Here is a 7,248-nt window from a genome sequence, read left to right as displayed (position 1 = left end):
GGTTTTTTTTTTTTTTTTTTTTTTTTTTTTTGGCTGGGGCTAGGTTTGAACCCACCACCTCTGGTATATGGGAACAATGTTCGAGCCACAGTCACTGCCCTTCTTTCATGTGCTTTTGAGACAGTAAATACTTTCTTTTCACTTCCAAGTGTAAAACTTCCTTAATTATTTTTTGAAAGGCCAATCTAGTGGTGATGAATTTCCACAGCTTCTGCTTGCCTAGGAAAGACTTTATTTCTCTTTCATTTACAAAGGATAATTTTGCTGGGTATAGCAGTTTTAGCTAGCAAATTTTTTTTTCTTTCAGAGTTTTAACTATGTCATTTCATTCTTCCTGGCCTGTAAGAATTTTGCTGTGAAATATGTTATTGTGATGGAGGTTCTCTAATATATAACTAGATATTATTTTCTTGCTCTTTCACAATTATATCTTTGTCTTTGATTTTTGGCAATTTGATTATAACATACTGTAGATAAGACCTTTTAGGGTTGTGCTCTATTTGAGAATCTCTTAGCTTCCTGTACCTGGATGTTCAAATCTCTTGCTACATTTGGGAAGTCTGCTAAGTTGTCAAATTTATGTATGCAGATGTGTTTGTAATATTCCTTTATTAACCTTTCGATGTCAGCAGAGTTCGTAGTGATAACCTCGAGTGTATTTCTGATATTAGTAAATTGTTGTTTTTTCTTTTTATCTTTATCATTTTTTTTATGGGATCTGTCAATTTTACTGATCATTTTGAAGAATCAATTCTTGTTTCACTGAATTTCTCTTTTTTGTTTTCGATTTCATTAGTTTTTACTGTTATCATTATTGTTTGCTATTATGCTGATTTTTACAATTGCTTTGGGTTTATTTTCAACTATGGTTTCTAACTTCTTGAAGTTGGAGATAAAATTAATGGTTTAAAACTGTTCTTGCTTTCTAATACATGCATTTAAATCCACAAATTTTCCTTGTAACAGTGCTTTATCTGTGTCCCCAAAATTTTAATATTTGTACTTTCACTTTCCTTTCATCCAGTGTATTTTTTTAATTTTTCTTGAAACTTTTTATTTGCCCCACTGATTATTTAGGAGTGTATTGTTTAGTGCCCAAGTGTTTGAATATTTCCCTATTTTTCTGTTATTGACATCTACTTTGATTCCATAGTGGTCAAAGAACATAGTCTATATAATTTCATGGTGTTTTTTTTTTTTATTTTGCTGAAATTTTAAGACCCAGTATATGTTCAGACTTATAACATGCACTATGGGCTTTTGAAATGAATGTGTTGAGTTCTTCATTAGTTTTTATTTCACATATTTTACAGCTCTCTTATTTGGTGCATATACATTTAAGATTGCTCTGTCTTCTCAATGGCTTGACAGTTTTACCATTCCATAATGTTCTTATCTTCTCTGGTAATTTTCCTGATTTTAATATAGCCATTTCTTCTTTCCTTTAACTAGGGTTGGTATGATATATATTTTTAATCATTTTACTTTCAACTTGTCTATGTCTTTATATTTGAAGTGACTTTTCTCAGAGACAGCATGTAGTTGGGTCATGTTTTCTACTTGATTTTGACAAACTTTTATTTAGAAAATTTGCACCATTTACATTTAAGGTAATTACTGGCATATTCAAGCTTAAGTCTGCTCATTTATTTTTTGTGTTCTCTTAGTTATGTTTGCTCTTCATTTTTCCTATTTTTCTTTTTTTGTAAATTGCTGTGGGTTACTTGGGTTTTTGTGTAATTGAACTTTGATTTACCTATACTGTTTTTTATAGATTTTTAAATCATTGCTTTAAATGTTATACATATTATATATGCCTAACTTTCATAGCTTTTGAAGTCATTGCGCTGGTGTTATAGTATATATGCATAACTTAACATAGTCATTTTTAATGACTCCAGGAATGGGTAGAACAAATTTCTTTATGCCTTTTTGCCTTCTTTCATTTATAATATAATTGTCTTAAGTATTTTTCTATATACATGTAGAATCATATCAGACAATGCATAATCTTTGTTTCAATCTGAAAACATAATTTAGAAAACTCAAAAGAAGGAAAGATTATGATAGGTACACATATTGTTTGCTTGTTTTATTTTTCTTTATTTCTGATATTCCAAGTTTACTTCTTTTATCATTTCCTTTCTGTTTAGAGAACTTACTTTAGTTATTCCTTTAGAGTGAGAGGTCTGTTGGGAATAAATTCTCTTTATTCTTCTTTTTTCTTTTTTTAGAATGTTTTCATTTTCATTTCATTCCTGCAGGATAGCTCAACTGAATATCGGATTATTGGTTGACAATTCTTTTCTTTCAGCATCTGAAAAATGTTGTTCTGTTTCGTACTGGCCTCAATAGTTTCTGATGAGAAATTCACTGTCATTTTAATAATCTTCCTCTATAGGGAAAGCATTGTTTTTCTTTGGCTGCTTTCTACATTTTTCTTTGCTTCAGTTTTTAGATGTTTAATCATTATGTTTATTAGTGTGGCTTTGGGAGGTTTATAATGCTCTGGGGTCTTTTTCCAGCTTTTTGGATTTATGTCTTTTGGACCCCATGTCTTTTATTGCCAGATTTGAAGAGTTCTCAGCCTTTATTTCTTAGAGTACTTTTTAAACTTTTCCTTCTTTCCTGGACATCCATAACCCAATGCTTGGTCTTTTGTTACAAATGCAGAGGTTAGACTCTCACTCTCATGAAGCTATAATAAGATACCCAAATGGTCCCAACAGTGGCATCAGAAAAGGCCAAATACGAAGCCAAACTCTGATTCCCACTGGTTATGAGCACTCATCCCATAGCAGTGTCAGTTAAGACCACGAGAAACACAGAACTTCCATCTACACTCATCAGTAGTGAGGAGCTCTTTCTACCTTCAGTATTAGGAAAATGAAGTGAGAATCCTGGACTTTTATCTGGCAGTAACAAGGTGGTACCAACACTTCCCTGCCACAGAATTATAGAAATCCATGTAAAGCAGAAGGTTTCAATAAAATTCATTTTAGAAAGTAATCCAAAATGCCCAGCTTTCAATAAAAATTCAGTCATACCAAAACCCATAAGAATACTGAACCAAAGCGGAAAAGGAAATCAGTAGGTTCCAACATCAAGATAACTGAGTTGGTGGAATTATCCAACAAATATTTCTTTTTCTAGCAAAGATTTTTAAGCAACCGTAATTTTGGAATAAATGAAAAGCTAAATAAGAAGTCTTAGAAAAGAAACAGACTTAAAGAATAATCAAATGAATACTACAACACTGAAAAATGCACCTAGCCTCTGCCTATGTGATTAAGAGTGAAGCCTTAGTTTTTTCTATGGTGTTTGTGTGGAATAGAGTGGTTATTATCTAGAAGTTTTCTGTCTTACTAGTCTACCCTGTTCCTGGTCCTTTGGCTAGATAGAGAAGCCTTTTCTTGGGGCTCTTTTTGTCTACACCCATTGTCATTTCTGGGTTACTGGTATCTTTAGTTCCAGTTAGGGGATATATAAGGCAAGAAGAAAATACAGAGAACTCTCACCACTGTGTCATTCGTCAGATGTTGAAGTCCTTAGCTGGTATACTTTTCCTCCACTTTTCAGAGTCATCTTATTTTTGTTTTATACATAGCACCCTAGGTATTTAGAGTATTTATTTAATAAAGAAATAGGAAAAGTGCAAGTACTTTTTCTTTCCCCATATTATGTTCTTTTGACTGGAAAATCATTTAAAGGAAGACTTGAGCTTTTAATATCAATAAGAGTTCCCTTTGTCTTACATATGAAGAAATGAGCTAGAGAGACTGAAGGTTTATCTCAATTACGTAGCTGAGTATTGCTGGGGCTATCACTAGAAGCCAGGTGACTTATGTCTAGCCAGAATCTTATCCTCTTTAAATCATACTCTGAAGGGTCTCTTCACTGCCAGACATGTTTGTGATCTAAACAAAACTTCTGTGCTAACCTCAGCAACTTCTATGAGGTCAGACCACAGTGAACTGAATTCCTAGTACCAAATTCTAAGCAGCTAGACCAAGCAACAGCCTGTTTATGCCCAGCTTTACGTGTTACAGGGGAGAATTTTGGATTGGGAGAACTTTGGAGGGAAAAGGGTATCAACTGTTTATTTCTCTAAAACAAGGGGAAAATAGCTTCTCATGCCACCTTGGTAATCACTTTGGTGGTCATGGATGGCAGAGGCAGAAAATTAAAGATACCTATCTGGCCCTAAGGATAGGTTAGACAAAGTTTCTCTCACCCAATTTATGTTCTTTTTGCTGTGGTTAGAGTTTTCAACATTCGAGTGAAGTCTTCTTGGCTATTTTTAGGCTAATCACAGCTCAAACCATACAAAATCTGGGAAATGATGCAGGAATGTATTTCTCAATAGCCTTTCCTAAAATTAGCATAATATCTTCTTGGAGTGAGCATTTAAAATTATTTCTGCATTAATCCAAACAAAATGGCAATGCTAAAACTTTTAAAGATGCAAAGTTGCTATCTCTCAAAGTACGGGGTTCAGAGGGACAAAGCCAGTTCTTCAAGTGATTGATTAGTTAATGCTTCTTTAGACTCATCAAAACGAAGAGGTGGGAGAAGGTAGCTTTGAACTCTAAACTGGGTATAAAGAAGGGGCAGGAGCCCTTATCCTTACTGGGTAGTGAGTCTGCTCAGTTATGGTAGGTATTAATTTCTTCTTGCCTCTCCTGTCCCTCCCTTAGTCCAGCAGATAACCAGTCTGTGCTCATAGCCCCCGGGGAGGAAATGGACAAGAAAAAAGAAAAGCCTTTTATGTTGCTCCCCAAGGGAAAATGGAAGAGATTCAGAAATGGCAGTATCTTGACCTTGACTTTTTATGGATTTCCATGAAGCTTGTCCAGAAAGAGAAGGGGTAGGGGCAAGGGCAGGGGTGGTAAGAAGCACAGCCCCCTTGGTTCCCTGAATGTGTGGGCAAGAGGAAGGGTGACTCAGGGTTTGTCTGGGCATGCAGGGACCCAGGCTGCTTGGGAAAGTCTCCTGTTCGAAGCATGACCTGGGTCAGCACTTGGCAGTGTTAGAGAGCAGAAAGCTCTAGGTTATCTGATGATTCCAGAGTCCCGGTGGCATTTTGGAAAAGGTGGCCCTAAAAAGGATGGTTGGTTGGAGTGAAGATTAATATAGAAAATGTTATTTGAGAAAATGCAGTGGTATTTACTACTTCTCCCTGGATTTGTGGCCTGTGATTCATACCACAAGGGACTTCACAGCATAGTTGCCTTGATCCTGACAGCATCCTGTGATAAGGAAAGTCAGATTCTCAGAAAATACGTGATTGCTCTGAGGTCTCCCAGCCAGTAGGCAGAAGAGCAGAAACTGTAGCCAAATCAGCCGAATCAAATTCCGACTTGCATGTTCCACCACAGAGGCCCTTACTAAGAGACAGTTACCCTTTTCTACCAAAGTAAACCATTACTTCTTGGAGAGTTCCATGGATATAGAGACATATTCAAGGGACATGAGCGAAAAAATTCACTAGAAGAAGTAGCTGCTTCTCTAGGACCCTGCTCCTTTGTATTGGAGGAGAAGAGGGATGGTGTCTCTTTAACGATCTACTCACAGCCTCTGCTCATTTCAACTCACATGCATTTGCATGTGAAAATTACCTTCCTCAGCTCCCAAATTGATGTTTGCATGTGCAAGGAGAGAGGCCTCTTTCTTTGAAGCTCAAGAAGACATTGCTACAAAAAATAATTATTGTTTCCATCTGATGCTCACCTCTGGCCTCCCATACCTCACACATCAAGAGTGTGCCAGCAAGAAACCACACACCCCAGCAAGCATTCATTTTATTTCAAGCATGGGGTCTAAGAGAGAAGCAGGTATTGCTTACCTCTGATTTAGTCAGACAAAACCTATACCCTGCAACTTAATTTCTCATGTTCTTCTGTTTTATGTCACTTTCTGACATTGGCTATAATTTGATTTCATAGTGTACAGAACCATTTTGCAGGCACTGGGATGCCTCTCTTTCTCTGTAGATTGAGATGAGAATATAGGCCCAAAGCACCAAAGAAGTTGGCTAAAGCTACTTACATGCAAATCTTCCCATTTATGCACTTGGGGAAGGTGGCCTCCCCCAGGTACCCAGAACACCCCTCCAAGAGAAGTTGCTCTGGACCTCAGACCCTGCTGTGGCTGAACAGCATCCTGAAGCTTTATTTTTCTCCCTGGTGACTCGTCAGCTACCAGCAGCTTCCTTTCCAAGGGCTGGCTCTCCCAGCCTGGCTCTGATGACCCACAAGTATCTCCGCATTTTACCCAGGCAAACAGAGAGGTAGGAAGTAATTTGCTAGAATCACCTGCCTATGGGGATGATAAAGAGGTTGATGAACCAATCCTGTTAACAGGGCCCTCACAGTGGAGTTTACTTACATAGATTTTTAACCTCATCAGTACACATTTTCAGAATTAATCCCACCAAGATGCACACTGTGTAGATGTGGCCAACCCCATTTAAATATGGGAACTCAGGCTCAAAGAGTAATTTTCTCAAGACTCACAGTAGCATGTGATGACAGTCTTTTCAAACTCCCCCTTCCCTGAATGATATGACTAAAGGAAACCAAGTATGTTCACACATTCGTTTCACACCCCAAAGCTTCCCAAACAACTTCCTGAGGCCCACAGGGTGCTGAAGGCCCCACCTCATCACTCTTTCTGCCCAAGGGTCTGAAAATCACAGAGCACCAAAGAAAAGAGAATGATACGTGGAGACCACATGAAGGCTAAACGAAGAGCAGTTTATTTATACCGTTACATGTGGATTCAGTGGTTTTCTTCCTTCTTTACCTCTTTGACTTGAAAAGGAAAGCCTGGGAGCCACAAACCAGAGGAGTCTTTGTGTCTTACAAGTCTCTCAACATGCAGACCATGTAGCCAACAGCCTCTTGGCCATGTTACAGTAATGGATTGGGAGGCCATTAGACTGGGTCCCTACATAAGTAAACCAGAACCTACCTCAGTGTAAACGGTAAAACTAACCCTAAGCTTAACTAGTCGGAAACTGCCAACCAACCTTTAACTAAGGACTTTTCAATGGAATGATTCAAATAAGATTATGACTCCGCTTTAACCAAACAACCATTTTATTTGCCTGGCTTCCATGTTCACCCCCATCACAGACTTTTCCTCATTTACTTTTGCTTTTTTTTTTTTCTTTTCAGTTTTTATTAAATAATAAACATATAGACCATGTATATATTAATGCATTTATGGGGTACAATGTGCTAGTTT

The sequence above is a fragment of the Otolemur garnettii genome, unplaced genomic scaffold, assembly GCF_000181295.1.
Source record: "Otolemur garnettii isolate 467f Iridium unplaced genomic scaffold, OtoGar3 scaffold00029, whole genome shotgun sequence".
NCBI classification, from domain to species: Eukaryota; Metazoa; Chordata; class Mammalia; order Primates; family Galagidae; genus Otolemur; species Otolemur garnettii.
The sequence above is the reverse complement of the archived record's forward strand: the minus strand, read 5'-3'. Positions refer to the sequence as shown.